The sequence below is a fragment of the Alligator mississippiensis genome, chromosome 7 (assembly GCF_030867095.1).
Source record: "Alligator mississippiensis isolate rAllMis1 chromosome 7, rAllMis1, whole genome shotgun sequence".
NCBI lineage: Eukaryota > Metazoa > Chordata > Crocodylia > Alligatoridae > Alligator > Alligator mississippiensis.
Window position 1 is genome coordinate 48,170,860 of NC_081830.1, and position 18,956 is coordinate 48,189,815.

Below are 18,956 nucleotides of genomic sequence, written 5' to 3' on the forward strand. Positions count from 1 at the left end.
CCTGGCCCTAAAAAATAGGCTCTATAAAATGCCTCTTGAAATAGCCACATTGGGATAAATGGTTCTCTGTCTCCTGTAGGAGCTGGTGCGATTTATGTTGTCATACAAAACCGAATGTAAATCATACTGGCCCTCTCGCATGGCCAGGCCCCAAGTGAGTTTTTCTTTTCAATATAGCGTTAGGACAAGATTGCTCTAAAGGTCTTAATCTAGAGCTGGTTGGAACATTTTGTTGAAACAGAAAACATTTTATAGATACAATTGCAGGGTGAAGGTAGGAGAAAGGAAATAATAGAAGAGGAAGACTGTGAGGTATGGCAGCTGCCTGGAGTAATGGATTCCCTGGTTTAAGATTCTGATCTGCCTGTTCTGGAGTGATTTGGGAAAGAAAACATTTGCTGTCAAGGAATCAGAAGAGGGAGACTTGAACTTGGGCCCTTCCCAGGTTATTTTACTAATTACTGGGAATATGCATATACATCCCCTCCTCAAACTTTTCCCCCTCAAGTTTTGTTTTTAGATTAAACATTTCACACAAAGGGACACAATTCTATTCTCACACCAGCTTGTTATAAATTTTATTTTTGTTTCAACATGAAATTAGAACAAAAAACCCAAAGCCTCAGAACAGAACTGCCATCTTTTGTTCAACTGAACCTTTACATCAACACTAAAGGTACAGCTATCTCTAATAACAACTTAAAACACTTTTCAAATGTATTTTCTCATTAATAAAGTGAGTCTTTCATAAGAACATAATGGTTATTCAGCTGCAAACAATATAATAATAGTGCACATAAAACCACCACCTTAATAATTCCCTGGTGCCTACTAACTCCCTGTGTTGCACATTGGCCTTGATATATACATTTCCCAGCATGCCTTGCTGGGGTTGGACCTTTATATTTTGCAGAGTTGAGCATCTGTAGCCCTATAGCAGCCATTTTGGAACTAGAGTCTGCTTGTTGTATCTTTCTTTTCTTGTCAGTAAGTACTTATTATTTTTCCTTTCTCTCCCATCCTTTACTTTTTATGCTTTCCTCATATTGCATTTGTTATAAAAAGATTGGAGGACTTTTTCCTCAGTGGTTTTTCACTGTTTTCTTATAGTAAACACAAAGGTCAGTAAAGCTGAGTGGTGTTTTGTTTTGTAAGCAACTCTATTGAATGAAGTGCATTTATTGTTAGAATGAATTGCTAGTCATTGTAAATATTGTTAACACAGGCCCACAGGAAGAAAATGTATAAAGAAGTTTAAGCTACTCTTACATGTGATGTCCTTTCTCCTGTTACATTAGCTCTTTGACTGTATTATTCACTTCCTGCTGTCATTTTTTTAAATAATGAGTCAAATAAATGCTATGGTTTAAATTTTGGTCTCCTTGAAATTAGTAGCAAAACTTCAGTGGAGCAAATATATCAGCCAGTGCATTTTTTTATTAATAAGCTTTTGACAAAACACATGCTTAAGACAAAGGATATACTTATATCATTAGTAGCCCAAATCTGGCAGATATTCACTAAAAAAAAAAAAGAATAATACCTTAGGGAATGTTGGATTAGGTTTTATGGCCTGCGTAGGATGATAATAGGATGATAATAGCCAAGATAATGCTCACTTTAGGACACTGTGCTTTTTAACAAGGCTGACTAAGCCCAAGTCTGTGGGTAACTGCATGATGGTTTTTGTGGACATTGGGAAGAGCTATACTGCTTTGCCTTAACATTCAAATATCTCAGAGACAGCCAAGAAAATGTCTAAAAGCACAGAGAGTGGAGCAGCAGTCTAGAGATTCAGTCAGAGTATAAAAAATGTGGGTAGTAGCTTGTGACCTGAGATCAGAACATCCTGAAATATGTTTTTTTAATTTATCTTTATTTTCTTCAAATAATATCTTCACTTTAACCAGATGGTGTTTTTGATTCAGAACAATGACCATGAACAATGTTATAGCTGTATATTGGAGTTTGGGACCTACTCATTTTCTTCACCCTTGGAAATATCTACTAAATTGTTATCACTGAGTTTAGTTCCATCCTGAAAACTTACATCAGTGACTCCTGAAAAAATATTATAAATCAGAATCAGGGGAGAAAGTGTTATTCTGTTTTCTTTAGGGATTCTGGTTGTTATTATTTTCTCTAAAGCCTGAATGTTTAGCACAGACTTTGTCAATGTGATATGTGCTTTGGGTTGGACAAAATCCTGCCAATTTCTTCACATCAAGAAGCATTACTCTGCAGAGCAATCTGTGTTTATAGTATCCTGGTTCTTGGAAACTGCTGATTGAATTGCTTACTGAGCTGGTTTAAACTTGTAAATGTCACTTTAGCAGTCATTGTTTTGAAGTAGTAGTTTCAGGCTCACAATGTTTTTCCAAATCCATTTAAATACAAACATGGTTCAGGAAATCAGCCATTTGATTGTTCTCAAAGCCAGCTGAAACCTTGTAGATTGCATTTTAGGAGAAGTCTACATGCTGTATTGGTCAATTTCAGTGTATGCATGCATGTTACTCAGTATTTCACTTCTGCTATAATTTTCTTGTCTTTAGGGAAAGTTAAAATGTGAATGTTTTTCTCTGTATGCAGAAGAAGAGTTGTGAGCATCTAAGGGTGTGGGCAGATGTAATACTTGGATCATTTTAAATATGCTGTATACCCCAAGAGTCTAGATGTTAAGACCAGCTTAATTTTCCTGGAACATTTCAAGAGCACAGTAGGAAGATCAAATACTATTTTGAGCCATCCTCATTGAAACAGCTCAACATTATGTGGGGACACAGCATCCCATGCCTAGTGCCTGGCCTGTAGTCTAGGTATCCCAAACTGCACTGCTCCTTACCACCACCCCTTCTCTCCAACAGAGCAAGGGGCTACTCTGCAATGCAGACAGGGCTTTATTGTCCAAACCCTTGCTTCCAGCTTCCTCCTCAATCCTGACAGGCAAAGTATGGGAGCAGAAGCTGGGACTTTTTACAGTGCCTAAATCAAGTAAGAATCCTGTCTCACCTCCTTCCTTCCCCTCCGTGCTCAGCAGCTCATTCCCTCCCTTTCCATTCCCCATGCCCTCCCTTTCCATTGCCCCACAGGTGCAGAGGTTGCTAGGGGCTGGGGGGAGGGCTCTGTGGCTTGATTCCCTGTTGTCCTAAATGAGCCTGACCCAGATGCAGGGCCTCTAGCAGGGAGATGAAATTACAGTGCAGCTTTCAAGGCAGGGGTTGAAAAACTGTGGAGATCTTGGAGGGGTCCTAGAGCATGCAGCTCCCTGGGAACCACAAGCAGTCCACCAGCACCTGGCAACCCCTCCACTCTTCCCTGGAAGGCATGATGGTCTGGGTACTCTACCATGCCCTGGTGGCAATGTGGCAGGAGTACAGTCCCTAAAAAGTGAGGATTCTACTTTGAACCTTTAGCAGTATATATGCAGACACTTCTGTCCAAGGACAATTCATAGATTCATAGATTCATAGATGTTAGGGTCGGAAGGGACCTCAATAGATCATCAAGTCCGACCCCCTGCATAAGCAGGAAAGAGTGCTGGGTCTAGATGACCCCAGCTAGATACTCGTCTAACCTCCTCTTGAAGACCCCCAGGGTAGGGGAGAGCACCACCTCCCTTGGGAGCCTGTTCCAGACCTTGGCCACTTGAACTGTGAAGAAGTTCTTCCTAATGTCCAGTCTAAATCTGCTCTCTGCTAGCTTGTGGCCATTATTTCTTGTAACCCCCGGGGGCGCCTTGGTGAGTAAATCCTCACCAATTCCCTTCTGTGCCCCCGTGATGAACTTATAGGCAGCCACGAGGTCGCCTCCCAACCTTCTCTTGCGGAGGCTGAAAAGGTCCAGTTTCTCTAGTCTCTCCTCGTAGGGCTTGGTCTGCAGGCCCTTGACCATACGAGTTGCCCTTCGCTGTACCCTCTCCAGGTTATCCGCATCCTTCTTGAAGTGTGGCGCCCAGAATTGCACACAGTACTCCAACTGCGGTCTGACCAACGCCCTATAGAGGGGAAGTATCACCTCCCTGGACCTATTTGTCATGCATCTGCTGATGCACGATAAAGTGCCATTGGCTTTTCTGATAGCTTCGTCACACTGCCGGCTCATGTTCATCTTGGCGTCCACTAGGACTCCAAGATCCCTTTCCACCTCTGTGCCACCCAGCAGGTCATTCCCTAGGCTGTAGGTGTGCTGGACATTTTTCCTCCCTAGGTGCAGCACTTTGCATTTCTCCTTGTTGAACTGCATTCTGTTGTTTTCTGCCCACTTGTCCAGCCTATCCAGGTCTGCCTGCAGCTGTTCCCTGCCCTCTGGCGTGTCCACTTCTCCCCATAGCTTTGTGTCATCTGCAAACTTGGACAGAGTACATTTCACTCCCACGTCCAAGTCGCTGATGAAGACATTAAAGAGTATCGGTCCAAGGACCGAACCCTGCGGGACCCCACTGCCTACACCCTTCCAGGTCGATACCAACCCATCCACCATGACTCTTTGGGTGCGACCCTCTAGCCAATTCGCCACCCACCGGACTGTGCAGTCATCCACATGACAGCCTCTTAATTTGTTCACCAGTATGGGGTGGGATACCGTATCGAAGGCCTTCCTGAAGTCCAAGTATACGACATCCACCCCTCCTCCTGTGTCCAGGCGTTTCGTAACCTGGTCATAGAAAGAGACTAGATTGGTCAGGCATGATCTGCCCGCCACGAACCCATGCTGGTTTCCCCTCAGCATAATTTGTCCTGCCGGGCTCTCACAAATGTGAGCCTTGATAATTTTTTCAAATACTTTACCAAGGATGGAGGTGAGACTGACCGGCCTATAGTTGCCCGGGTCCTCCTTCCTCCCCTTTTTGAAAATGGGGACCACGTTAGCCCTTTTCCAGTCCTCCGGGACTTGGCCCGTGCGCCACGAGCATTCGAATATTCCCGCCAGTGGCTCTGCAATGACGTCGGCCAGTGCCTTCAGCACCCTCGGATGGAGCCCATCCGGGCCTGCCGACTTAAAGGCATCCAGTTCTTCCAAGTGACTCTGCACCACCTCAGGATCTACGTATGGAAGTCTGGCGCCTTGCTGCTGCCTCTCTACAACCCCAGTGAGAGACTTGTCGTGCCCCTCGCTTAGGAACACTGAGGCAAAGAACTCGTTGAGGAGTTCAGCCTTGTCCCCCCTATCTGTCACCAATTGCTTCTGCCCATTTAGCAGGGGTCCTATTCCTCCCTGGGCCTTCCTTTTACTCCCTATATATCTAAAAAACAATTTCTTGTTGTCCTTTACTTGGGTTGCCATCCTCAGCTCCATGGCAGCTTTGGCCCGCCTAACTGCCTCCCTACAAGCACGAGCAGAGGAGGTATATTCATCTTTAGTGATCTCACCCTGTTTCCACTTTTTATGTGCTCCCCTTTTGGCCCTTAGGCTGCCCTGGATTTCTCTGGTCAGCCATGGAAGCCTCCTGGCCCCTTTCCCTCTTTTGCCTCGCTCGGGGATCGTCTTGCTTTGTGCCCAAAGGATCGTTTCCTTTAGGCACAGCCACCCTTCTTGGGCACCCATCCCATCAAAACTCCTACTCTGCAGTGCTTCCTTGACTATTCGCCTGAGTGCAACGAGATCAGCTTTCCTAAAGTCTAGCACTTTTACCCTACTAGTTACCTTACCCACTCGCCGTCTTATGTTGAATTCTATTATAAGGTGATCACTGTCTCCCAGATAGCTACCGATCTGGAGGTCCCCTATCATGTCATCTCCCGTTGCCAATACCAGATCCAGTATGGCATTCCCCCTAGTGGGACCATGCACCTCCTGTGTCAGGTGGAGGTCCTGTACACAAGTTAGAAACCTGCGTGAGCGATGGGACCTTGCTGTCTGCGTCTCCCAGCAGATGTCCGGGTAGTTTAGGTCCCCCATGACTACCGTCTCTTTAGCTTTTATGGTCTCCGAGAGTTGCCTCAGGAGCCCCGCATCTATTTCTTCCCCTTGGTGTGGGGGTCTGTAACAGACCCCTACCACCAAATCCCTTTCTCCTTTCCCCCCATGTAGCCTAACCCACAATCCTTCTACTTCCTCAGCCTCGGATTCTGTCTTGATGAGGGTTGATGTATATTGCTCACTGACATAAAGTGCAACCCCCCCCCCCCTTTCTTCCCCGACCTGTCCTTTCTATACAATCTGTAGCCCTCAATATGTACCGCCCAGTCATGGGATGAATTCCACCAGGTTTCTGTTAGCCCTACTAAGTTATAGGTGTTTAGTGCAAGCAGGAGCGCTAGTTCATCCTGCTTGTTCCCCATGCTCCTAGCATTAGTATATAGGCACTTGAGCCCTGCGACTGGTGCCTTTGCTGCCCCCCTGCTCCCAGTCCCATGGGGCCCATTGTTTATTACCTTCTTGTTCCTTACCTGTTCTGTTGTGCTGGCCTCCCCATGGCTTTCAGGTTCCCAATGTTCTCCTTCTTCAGGCTGGGCTGTCCTTGTGGGTGCCACATGGTTTGGTGGTCCACAGCTTCCCCTGCCCTCGTACTCCCCTCCCCCCGACGAGCCTAGTTTAAAGCCCGCCGGAGGAGATCCGCCAACCTAGAAGAAAACACACGCTTACCTTTGGGGGACAGGTGAAGCCCATCCCAGCTGAGCATGTCCCTCGTCGTGATGTGCGGGTCATGGTCCAGGAAGCCGAAGCCTGCCTCGAGACACCACTGCCGAAGCCGCCAGTTGGTCTCTCTGATGCAGTTCTCCTACCGTCTTCCTCGTCCGGTCACTGGTAGGATGGAAGAGAAAACCACCTGGGCACCGAACTCCTTCAGCACGCCGCCCAGAGCACAGTAGTCCGCCATCAAGTGATCGGGGGTTCTCCTGGCCGCATCATTAGTACCCACATGGACTAGGACCATGGGGTAATAATCAGTGGGCTTGATCTTGGCCTGGATTACCTCCGTCACATCCCGAATCTTTGCTCCAGGGAGGCAGCATACCTCTCGTGCCGAGGGGTCCTGGCGACAGATGGGCCCTTCCGTACCCCTCAGGATGGAGTCTCCTATGACGAGCACTCGTCGCCTCCTCCTCTGGGTCATCGTGGATCTCTTGATCTGTTTGGAGTGTGAAGAACGTGGTGTTTCTTCTTGCCCAAGGGTGTCCGCCTCCCCTTCCATCTCCTGCAGGGTCGCCAGGACCTCGTACCTGTTCACCAGTCGGACTGGAGAAGCTGGTACCGGTTCACTGTGTGCCGCTCCGGTCCTGGCTGTGACCGTCTGCCACTCTGCTGCGCAGGGCATTCCCCGGGCTGCTTCTTCCTTGGGTGCCTGGGCCTGCAGGGAAAGGAAATAACTGTCAATTTCATCCTCCGCCTCCCTGATCCCCCTTAGCCTGCTAACCTCCTCCCGGAGCTCCCTCACCTACGCCTCCAGAGCCCTAAGACGGGCACCTGCTGGACAGGTGTGGGGGCCCCCAATCTCTGCTCCCCCCTGCCCTGCTGGGGATACCCCACAGGCCAGGAGGTAGGGGGACACCGGCTCCCCCATGGGCTCGGTCTGGGTGGAGGCCTCAGACCTGCCCCGGGTAGCCTTGTCCCCCTGGGCAGAGGCCCTAGCAGTACTCCTCGTAGACACCATTCTACAAGCTGCTGTTTGTAGACCTGTGCGGTGTCTACGCCCTACCCCTACAGGAGTCCCACTCCTGGCCCGCCCTCCGGCGTGAACGCCCGCGCAAACGCCGGCGTGCTCTTACAGAGCGCGCCTGTTTGTGCACTCTGTTCGTGCCGCGCGGCTCGGGAGCGCGGCTCCCTACTGGCTCAGCTATATGGGACCCGGGGGGCTTCCCCTCCGGATCCGGCTCAGCTGCGCCGGGTCCCTCCGCCCCACTTACCTTCGGGGGATCAGCTGCTGCTGCCCCCGCTGCCGATTCCTCTGTTGTTGCTGTTGCTGCTGCTGCCGCCGCCGCCTCCGGTCAGTTGGTTGGTAAGAAGGACACACGTGCGTGCGGGACACACGTGTGCTGCCTCCTCTCCTTCCCGCTGCTGGTTCCCGAGTGCTGGGAACTACGTCACTCCGTGGCTTTAAAGCCCGCGGTTTGAATTACCCGCCCCGCTCCAATGGCCAATCGGGCGCCCCGGTCTACCCGGAAGTGCCTGCTGGCAGTTCTGCCTCTACGCTCCCCCGCTGGGGGGATCCGCTGCCACAGGAGCCTGCTCCCCCAAGGGTTAGCCCCGGGGGTGCCCCCTGGCCTGGGGGGACAGTCCCCTTCCTAGCCCTCCCTGTTTGCGCACTCTGTTCGCGCCGCGCGGCTCGGGAGCGCGGCTCCCTACCGGCTCAGCTATATGGGACCCGGGGGGCTTCCCCTCCGGATCCGGCTCAGCTGCGCCGGGTCCCTCCGCCCCACTTACCTTTGGGGGATCAGCTGCTGCTGCCCCCGCTGCCGATTCCTCTGTTGTTGCTGCTGCCGCTGCCGCCTCCGGTCAGTTGGTTGGTAAGAAGGGCACACGTGCGTGCGGGACACACGTGTGCTGCCTCCTCTCCTTCCCGCTGCTGGTTCCCGAGTTGTGAAGTGATTTCCAACCAGTGACGTTCTTGGAATGGTTCAAGTGTTATGTCTGTCTCCACCTTAAATGTTCCATCTGACTGGTACTCACAACTACCCTGAACCATCCTCATTCCCTCCGTCACCCATAGGCAGCAGAAGGGGGCTAATGGGGCTAGCCCCCCCAATGCAGGGCAGTGGTAGGGCTGCAAGGCAGCCTGACCAAAGGCATCTGGCAGCTGCAGCAGGTGTGGGGAGGGAGTGAGACGGGTGCTGCCCAGCCCATGGCATGGGACTGAGCCATGAGTGGCTCATTCAAGGGGCATGGCTTCTGCTGCTGTGCACACCCCAGGAGGTATGGGGGGCATGTGCCCCAGATCTGTGCAGGGGAGGGTGGGCTGCTGCTGTGGGCTGGGGCTGGAGCTGCACTGGGGTCTTCCCAGTGGGTGGGGGGGCATGCTATGTTTGGGGTGGTTGCCGGTGGTGCTGGGAGGGGGCTATGGGTGGGGGGGGGGGCAGCTGCAGCCACCCCAAGAGTCACCATAGCCCACCTGGCCCTCCTCCCCCCCCCCCCCCGGAACAGCCTGGCACTGCACCAGCTCCAGCTTGCAGCAGCAGCCACGCAGATCTGGGGGCACGCACACCCTATGCCTCCCGGGACGCATGCAGTAGATCCCCCTGTTCCACGTCCCCCTGCCTGTGCCCTTCTGCCTCCCTGACTCTTGAGCATCGGGGGTGTGGAGTTTCACTGAATCTCCACATCCTGCATGATTTTGTGCTGTGGGATGTTCAGCTCTGCCTGTTTGTCCCACAGCATCTTGCCCTCTTTGATGCTCCAGTGGAAGTAGCCTGTTACCTTCCTGTATTTGAAATGAGCTTGCTGGTGTTGCTGGCACTGTCACTGGCAGCCTTGTCCCCCTCCAAGGTGTCCTTGACAATGAGGTGGAACTTGTGTGCCACACAGCAGATGACAACAAAGTGTGACCATATTGACCCCATTGTTGGTGACCATGAACCTGCTGTGTGAGTTCACCCTGCCCAATGATCCACCACTGCACCAAGCGGTTCATGGCCCCAATCATCTCAGTTGCTGTTTGGGACTCATCCATCAGCTCAGCTTGAGAAAGAGCCCACCAAAAGCCTGACTGGTCACACCAGTGTCCTGTGAGGGAGAGGTAGGTGTGATCTCCACCCTGACTGCTCTAGATGTCTGAGATGAAATGTAAGGCCACCTGCGGACTTGCATTGCACAGCTCCTCCCTCAAGTACCCCCTGCATGCCTCATACAGGGAGGGTACCACCATCCTGCTGAAGGTGGTGTATGTGGGTACTTTGTATGATGGGGCCATGACCTCAAAATGATTTCAGACCACACAACCCCCATGCTTCTGGGGTGTGGGTGGATGTGTGGATGCTGCTATTTCCCCCTCTTCAGCAGGCAGAAGCACAGCAACAGGAGGAGCAGACTCAGCTGAGCCACTTGCCTCCACAACCTCTACCACAACCTCCACTGAAGTGCCTTCTGGGGAAGGAGACCTGGCTCTAGAGGAAACTTGAAGGGTGTGGAGTATAAACCAAGATGTTTCCCCCTCCTTCCTTATGGCACACTATTCCCCCTCCTTCCCTAATTTCCTTTCCTATGGCACTTGGATCCAGCTCTAGCTCTTCCTCCAGCTTTTTCTCTGGCACTGGAAAGCTCAGGCTGGGAAGTGAAATGGGGTGAAGGAGACTGTCATGCTGGTGCTGCTCGTTGTCATGGTGGTGATAGTGGGGGGTTATAGCTGGTGGTATTCGAGGGGATGCTGACTCAGGCAGTGGCACTGCTCCCCTCTCCTTGCTGCTAGTAGAACCAGAAGCCTCATGCCTACTAGTTGTAGGAAAGATACTGAGTCTCAGTCTGGTGGTGGTGGAGACTTACAGTACTCCTCCTACCCCCTCTTCCGCCCCTCCACGAAGACTTGCCAGCTGCTTTTCCAGCAAGCTTCATAGTGTGTTTGGTGTGCTGGAAAATCTGTGTTCTTCTGTAATGTACTATGTAATTATGTAATATATGTAGATAAGTGTATGTATGTACATAATGTATGTATTTGTGTATTTATGTAATAAATAAAATATATGAATGTATGTAAGTGTTCCTGTATAAATTGTATATTATAATATTCAATATATGCTGTGCTTCCCTGCACAGTGAATGGAATGCACACTGTGAGAGAGCACACAGATTTCTTTTCTGGGGGAAAATAATCATAATAGACTAACAGAAACAAAAAGAGGATTTTGGGGGAGGAATAAATTGAAAGGAATAAATATAATAGTAAAGGTATTAGGAAAGGAAAAGGTATTGGACCCCACTTGCTAGGAGCAGACTAGCAAGTAGGAAGTAATAGCCTTTCTGATGCTGCTGAGCTGCTGGAAGACACAGCTCAGTAAGCTGACCCCAAGGCACAGACAAAAAGCCCTGCTAAAGCACATGATCTATACAGATGTTGGGCGAACTGGGTCACACTAACATGGTTCTTTTTCTGGGCATGTGCTGTGCTTGCCCTGGGGGCATGTTGAGCTGAAAGTAAAGTGCCATTTTTTTTCCCCACATCAGTCAGTGGCCAAAGTGTATTTATCAGACAACAAATCCTTTTTCAATTGGTTCATTCTGACTTATTACTTGAAAAAATGAGCATTGAGCCACCAGCTTCTCTGTGACCAGTAACCCTTAAGGAGAAGTCTTTGTGTGAACAAAATTGTCTTAAGTGAAGACTTTGGCTCATTTATTTTGGCTGAGTAACAATTTCCAAAATATTTTAAGTGATCAGTGTGTGGGGTTGAAGGAACCCACTGCATTTAAGCTATGGCAGGGTTTTTGACCAGGGTTCATATAATTAGGTTAGCGCTGGAGACCAGTTAATGTAGCTCTTCACTTTTATGAAGAGGATTGAGTGAGCTCTGATAGCTTGTCTGAAAAACTGGAGTTAATGTAATGTTACATTAACTCTGCTGACACAGTTGATTGCTCCAGCAGGGAATTGGCAGAGTCAGCATCCCCCACCTAACAACCCCCATTACTTACAATCAGGCTTTTATAGATCAGCTGCTGCAGCTTCCCAGCCCTCTGGAGAGGAGCTCTGATGGCTAATTTAGCAGAGCCACTAGTTCTATTCTAAGGGACTCTGAAATGAAAGCTTTGCCTTCATTTGTCCCATTAAAAAACATTCTGGGTATGTCCACACATGCAGGCAAACGCACTTGAAGCAGCTCAAATAGAAGTGGCACAAACTTGAGCTGGGGATTTTTGCCTTGGCACACATGCATGGACACACACTTTGATGTGGGACAAGTTGTGCCACTTGAGGCAAAATAACCTTGTCCAGCTCCTCCTGGATCTGCAGCCAGGGGGAGCTAGAGCCTGGGGCCAGCACCTGTGCTACCCCAGCAGTATAAAAACCTGCCCTGTGCTGGCCCCAGCAGCATAATAAGCTGCCCTGGCAAGCAACTCAGGGCTACTTCTGTTGCAGCAGTCTGGCAGTGGAGGCTGCTGTCTGGCTATGATCTGCTGCCACCTGCGACAGCATGTGGCCCCAAGGCTGCATGCCTTCCAGACCCAGATGGGGATTGCACAGTTGCAGCAGAGGCATCTTCACCTCTGGGCTAGCTGCCAGCGGGCCATGGCTGCACAGTTGGCCTTTGTGCAGCACTACTGCCACGTGTGCCACCGCCCAGCCTTCTGGGCAGCAGTCACCCAGAAGATGTTCTCAGTGTGGTGGCCTGCTTTGAACTATCAAAGCATGTCCTCCTGGCCCTAAGTGGACCAGCTGGGTCCACCTCAGTTGAGTCCCATGTGCCAGCCCTGAGCAGGCTCCTCTGACTGGGTCCTGCCACTTCCCTCACTCTCAGGAATTCTGGTGTTCCCTATTTAAAAACTGTAAAATCTCTGATAAAAAAGCCCAAATTCACACTTTAAAATACCCCCAAATCCACGTTCTTCCACAATTAAAACAAAAGGCCACTAATATATATATGAGGGAGAGTTTGATGAGTTGGACAATGTTTTCTTGATATATTTGCAATCTTAAAGCAATTTGGAAGTCTACCAGTGCCTCTATCATCATCATCATCAAATAAATTCTAAATATCTATATGTTTTGATGCTTGCTTTTGGTTTCCTTACCATAGAACAATTAGAGCTCCTTCTGACCCCTTTACTAGCTAAGATGGGGGGACAGCTGCTTTTGCAGCCACAGCTCCTGCCAGCAGGTCTCAATCTATCTGGCAGCTGGGCATGCTAAGTGTGATGGGGGACTGTGGAGTTTGCAGGAGGGGGGTGGGAAGGGATATGGAGGGATGTGGGAGGGGTGCTTCTCAGGGGGGTGGGTCCCCTGGCCCCCATAGGGTGCAGCCTCTTCGCACAGCACATGGACTGCCCCCCCATCCACTGCAGGGCCCTCATAGATTCATAGACGTTAGGGTCGGAAGGGACCTCAACAGATCATCGAGTCCGACCCCCTGCATAGGCAGGAAAGAGTGCTGGGTCTAGATGACCCCAGCCAGATAGTTATCCAACCTCCTCTTGAAGACCCCCAGGGTGGGGGAGAGCACCACTTCCCTTGGGAGCCCGTTCCAGACCTTGGCCACTCGAACTGTGAAGTTCTTCCTAATGTCCAGTCTAAATCTGCTCTCTGCTAGCTTGTGACCATTATTTCTTGTAACCCCCGGGGGCGCCTTGGTGAATAAATACTCACCAATTCCCTTCTGTGCCCCCATGATGAACTTATAGGCATCCACAAGGTCGCCTCTCAACCTTCTTTTGTGGAGGCTGAAAAGGTCCAGTTTCTCTAGTCTCATCTCGTAGGGCTTGGTCTGCGGGCCCTTAACCATACAAGTGGCCATTCTCTGGACCCTCTCCAGGTTATCCGCATCCTTCTTGAAGTGTGGCGCCCAGAATTGCATGCAGTACTCCAACTGCGGTCTGACCAGCACCTGATAGAGGGGAAGTATCACCTCCTTGGACCTATTTGTTATGCATCTGCTGATGCACGATAAAGAGCCATTGGCTTTTCTGATGGCTTCGTCACACTGCCGGCTCATGTTCATCTTAGAATCCACTAGGACTCCAAGGTCCCTTTCCACTTCCGTGCCACCCAGCAGGTCATTCCCTAGGCTGTAGGTGTGCTGGACATTTTTCCTCCCTAGGTGCAGCACTTTGCATTTCTCCTTGTTGAATTGCATTCTGTTGTTTTCTGCCCACTTGTCTAACCTGTCCAGGTCTGCTTGCAGCTGTTCCCTGCCCTCCGGCATGTCCACTTCTCCCCATAGCTTTGTGTCATCTGCAAACTTGGACAGAGTACATTTCACTCCCTCATCCAAGTCGCTGATGAAGACATTAAAGAGTATCGGTCCAAGGACCGAGCCCTGCGGGACCCCACTGCCCACACCCTTCCAGGTCGAAGCCGACCCATCCACCACGACTTTCTGGGTGCAACCCTCCAGCCAATTCTCCACCCACCGGACTGTGTAGTCATCCAAGTCACAGCCTCTTAACTTGTTCACCAGTATGGGGTGGGATACCGTATCAAAGGCCTTCCTGAAGTCTAAGTATACGACATCCACCCCTCCTCCTGTGTCCAGGCGTTTTGTAACCTGGTCATAAAAAGAGACTAGATTGGTCAGGCACGATCTGCCTGCCACGAACCTGTGCTGGTTTCCCCTCAGCATAATTTGTCCTGCCGGGCTTTTGCATATGTGAGCCTTGATAATTTTTTCAAAGACTTTGCCAAGGACGGAGGTGAGACTGACTGGCCTATAGTTGCCCGGGTCCTCCTTCGTCCCCTTCTTGAAAATGGGGACCACATTGGCCCTTTTCCAGTCCTCTGGGACTTGGCCCGTGCGCCATGAGCATTCAAATATTCCCGCTGTGGCTCTGCAATGGTGTCGGCCAGTGCCTTCAGCACCCTCGGATGGAGCTCATCCGGGCCTGCCGACTTAAAGGCATCCAGTTCTTCCAAGTGACTCTGCACCATCTCAGGGTCTACGCATGGAAGTCTGGCACCTTGCTGCTGCCTCTCTACAACCCTAGTGAGAGACTTGTCGTGCCTCTTGCTTAGGAACACCGAGGCAAAGAACTTGTTGAGGAGTTCAGCCTTGTCGCCCCTGTCCATCACCAATTGTTTCTGCCCATTTAGCAGGGGTCCTATTCCTCCCTGGGCCTTCCTTTTACTCCCTATGTATCTAAAAAACAATTTCTTGTTGTCCTTTACTTGGGATGCCATCCTCAGCTCCATGGTAGCTTTGGCCCATCTAACTGCCTCCCTACAAGCATGAGCAGAGGAGGTATATTTGTCTTTGGTGATCTCTCCCTGTTTCCACTTTTTATGTGCTCCCCTTTTTGCCCTTAGGCTGCCCTGGATTTCTGCGGTCAGCCAGGGAAGGCTCCTGGCCCCTTTCCCTCTTTTACCCCGCATGGGGATCGTCTCGCTTTGTGCCCGAAGGATCGTTTCCTTAAGGCACAGCCACCCTTCTTGGGCTCCCATCATTTCAAAACTCCTACTCTGCAGTGTGTCCTTGACTAATTGCCTGAGTTCATTTAAATCAGCTTTCCTAAAGTCTAGCACTTTCACCCTACTAGTTACCTTACCCACTCAACGTCTTATGGTGAATTCTGTTATTAGGTGATCACTGTCCCCCAGATGGCTACCGATCTGTAGGTCCCCTACCATGTCATCCCCCATTGCCAATACCAGATCCAGTATGGCATTCCCCCTAGTGGGACCATGTATCTCCTGTGTCAGATGGAGGTCCTGTACACAGGTTAGAAACCTGTGTGAGCGGTGGAACTTTGCCATCTGTGTCTCCCAGCAGATGTCTGGGTAGTTTAGGTCCCCCATGACTACTGCCTCATGGTCCCTGCCCTACATGGCCCACATCTCTCTCTCCACAGCAGCAGTGGCCGTCGGGGCACTCTGGGCCCTTCTGGCACAGCCACCCTCCCCTGTGGTGTGGGGCAGTGCGGCTTGGCCCCAGCTGCCTGGCACCCAGCACTGTCTGTGTTAAATTATGGCTTGGTGCAGGGCCATGCACCTTGAGGCAGCTCCGGGCTGCTCAAGCTGTCACTTGGGACCCTGTGCCATTCATGACCATGTGTTATGCCAGGCCAGGTCCTGCATTTATGAGCCTTGTGTGCCATTGGGCTAGGCTGGTTCCATGCATGCAGGACCTGCCCCAGCCTGGCACATGGTCCCTGCAAGCAGCATGGGGCCCCAGGTGACGGGCCAAATGGCCCGGAGTTGCCTAAAGGTGCACAGCCCCGCATCAAGCTGGGCAGGCCTGTGCAATTTGGCTGAGGGAGTGCTGGATGCCAGGCAGCCTGGGCCAAGCCCCTCTACCCAAGGGAAGTGGTGCTGGCTCCTACCCTGGGGGTCTTTAAGAAGCGGCTTGATGCCTACCTGACTGGGGTCATTTGAGCCCAGTTTTCCTTCTGCCCAGGCAAGGGGTCGGACTTGAAGATCTACAAGGTCCCTTCGGACCCTACTTCTATGATTCTATGATACCCCATGCCATGGGGGGCTGTGCCAAGAGGGCCCTGACTACCCTGATGGCCGCAGCTGCAGGAGGTGAGGCTATGGGACACGTGGGGGGGCAGGTGGAGGACCCGCCCTTCCCGAGCAGCCCTACTTGTTTTAAGGCCAAGGATACCTGTGCTTGAAGAGCTGATGGAAGATGGCACATGCCTGGATCTTACTTTCCTAAATGGCAATACTAAGTCATTAGGCTCAGAGCCAGATTATCCTTTCATTTGCATCGGTGCAGCCTCACTGAACTAAATTCATTGTTGCTTCTTGAGGGCCAGATCCAAGACTCCAGCAGCCAGGTGGGTGGTGCCAGGGAATCATGGAGGTTAATGCTGCTATCCCTTACCAACAGCCACTGACACACATCTTCAACAGGGCTCCATGCCCTGAATTTCAGTGGTGGGCCCAGCCCCCACATTTCCAACCCCTCTAAGAGCTCTGCAGACCAGATGACATGGTTCCTTGGACCATATGTTTTACTTCCCTGAATTACAGGATGAATTGTCCTCAGTCAGGTTATACAAGGAGCCTGTTGCATAGTTAAAAAGATGACCCTAAACCATCTACCTAAACCTTGCCATTTTCCAGGATTATACCACACTGTCCTAACCAATCCCATCTGTAGCATTGCTACTTTGTTGCCCTGGTCCTATGCCCAAATGATTCTAAATATTCATTTTTTTTTCTAGAATCTTTTCATAATAGGTATTCATTTCTGAATATCTAGATAAGAAGTTAGGATATGTCAGACATTTTTTCCAGAGCTGCCTTGATCTTGATGTTTCCATAAGTTCTTAGAGGCTAAAGAATTAGATTGGGTTATCTTTTATTTAAAAGAGAGAAGGGTGTGTTTCATCTTAGTGTTCTGGTACTGGTTGTAAATGGATAAATCCAGTAAGAATGATTGTTTTCAAGCTTATCTGAAAGAATTGCAACCTAAGGAGAACAGAAGAAAGTACTACAAGGTATAGAATAAAGCATGACAATTCCACTTTAAACATAAGTTGCAGTAAAATTTGGCTTCTGAGTGTGAATACAGAAAAAGAGATAATTTACTGTGGTTTTTGAAAAGCGGATGACATGCTGCACTATTTATGGCAAACTTCAGCTTGGCAGTACTGACACTACATGTTGTTAAACTTTATAGAATACAGAAGAAAAACATTGTGCTCATTTTTTAAATTCAAAATTGAGGCTTTGGTGGGTTGGATTCTGGCCAGAATATGGGAGTAAATCCAAATGGCTAAACTTAAATTCAAATTTCTGTCCTACTACTGTAAAACTACTTTTATTGGTAAGAGCTGCAGACAGTATTTTTGACATCAAAACACATATAAATGCAATACCACTGCTAGCTGAAAGAACCTGGAAACATTTTAAGAGGTCAGGTTAAAGCATCATCTACCCAATAGAAAGATTTTATCATCTGCTAAAATTCTTTCACTTTTATGTGAATATCTTATTCAGTATTTAGTTTGTAAGTTATTCAGTATGTGAATATGTACATTAGACGGAGCCATCCCTAGGGGTGTGTGGGGGTGGGGGAGGAGGCGGGGAGGGAAGGTGGTGAGCAGCTGGAGTGGGGGGCATGCAGTGGCTGTCACAGTGGGGCCTGTACAGCAATGTCCATGGGACCTGGGGTGGTCACCCCAATTTGCTCCCCCCCTCCCCCAGGGACAGCCCTGATATGTGATTTTGTAACAAATTTATATGAAATGTGCCCACCCTCTCTTTCAAACTAGATCTAAATAAATTGTGATAGTGGATGCATTGACTCAATTAATTTTTGCTTTTAATCTGTTCATTTGGTAGTTTTATCCTTTGTTTTTATAAACAATGTGCTTAACCAGCTTTTGTAGGATTTGTTAAATACTGAACATCAACCTTAAAGGGTCATTGGATACCATTTATACGTTCATTTATTAAAAGATAGCACTCAAATTATTAGATTTACATATGGCCCAATTTATTTCTCAGGCCATTAAATGTTATTGTACATAAATGACATTGGTTGTTAGCGTGTTGTAATCCAAAAAATATGTTTTCCTTAATTTCATACTAAATTTTCTTCAAACACAGAAGAGTTCATAAACTCATGACATCTTATACTATAATAATATCACAGTATCACAGTACGTATGTCATGAATTGACTACCACTGTCGACCTGAATTTTAACTGAATACAACAAGAGCATTAGAAGGATTTTCCTTTAGAGAGTTTTGTATAAACTAAATAATTGGTACGTAATAAACACTTTTTATTTTTGTATAGCAGCTGGTGATTTAATTGTTCTTTCTGTGAATAACCTCCAATTATTTTTCTAATGTGTTTTTATAGGTAGTTACTATTTGATTTCGTAGGGGAATATATGAAAGAGAGAGAGAGCATAAAATCCAAAATATTTATTTTTAAATCTAATAGAAACATAGATTATATATCAACAGACACTTAAAAATAAGCTTTAAAAAATAATTGCTTTAACTATAGCAAAAGAAACATGACTTTACAACCTAATGAAATGTTGTAAAATTAAAACTAGAATTTTAAACAAGCATTTATTTCCATAATTAAAAGTTAAATGTTGGATGATAGGCTAATACTAATGCTTGTCTCCTCAGGTGCTAATTAACTAGTATATTTGTGCCACAGGATAACTCTGCCTTTTTGTGGCAGAGCACCTTTGGTGCTTGTCACTTTAAGGGCTGAGAGCAGGCAGCAGGGCAGCCGGCAGGTGTAGGCCAGCTCTGATGAGGTGGTCACATGACCACAAGAGGGCCATGTGAATGAAGGAGAGGGCTGAATGGCCTCTATTTTAACTCAGGCCCTCAGGGCTGAGCCAGCAGTTGCTGCAAACAGCTGGGGAAAGAACACTGCTCATCTAGAGCTGCTCGGAA

General features: G+C 49.0%; 1 long non-coding RNA gene across 1 annotated transcript in view; it reads left to right on the forward strand.

The window, feature by feature from the left end:
• The first annotated feature begins 935 nt into the window (after positions 1-935).
• LOC132251926 (uncharacterized) overlaps positions 936-18,956 on the forward strand; it is a 63,734-nt gene continuing 45,713 nt past the window's right edge. Inside the window, exon 1 of the long non-coding RNA XR_009463668.1 lies at positions 936-987. This is a non-coding gene — a long non-coding RNA (uncharacterized LOC132251926). The remainder of the gene's footprint in view (positions 988-18,956) is intronic.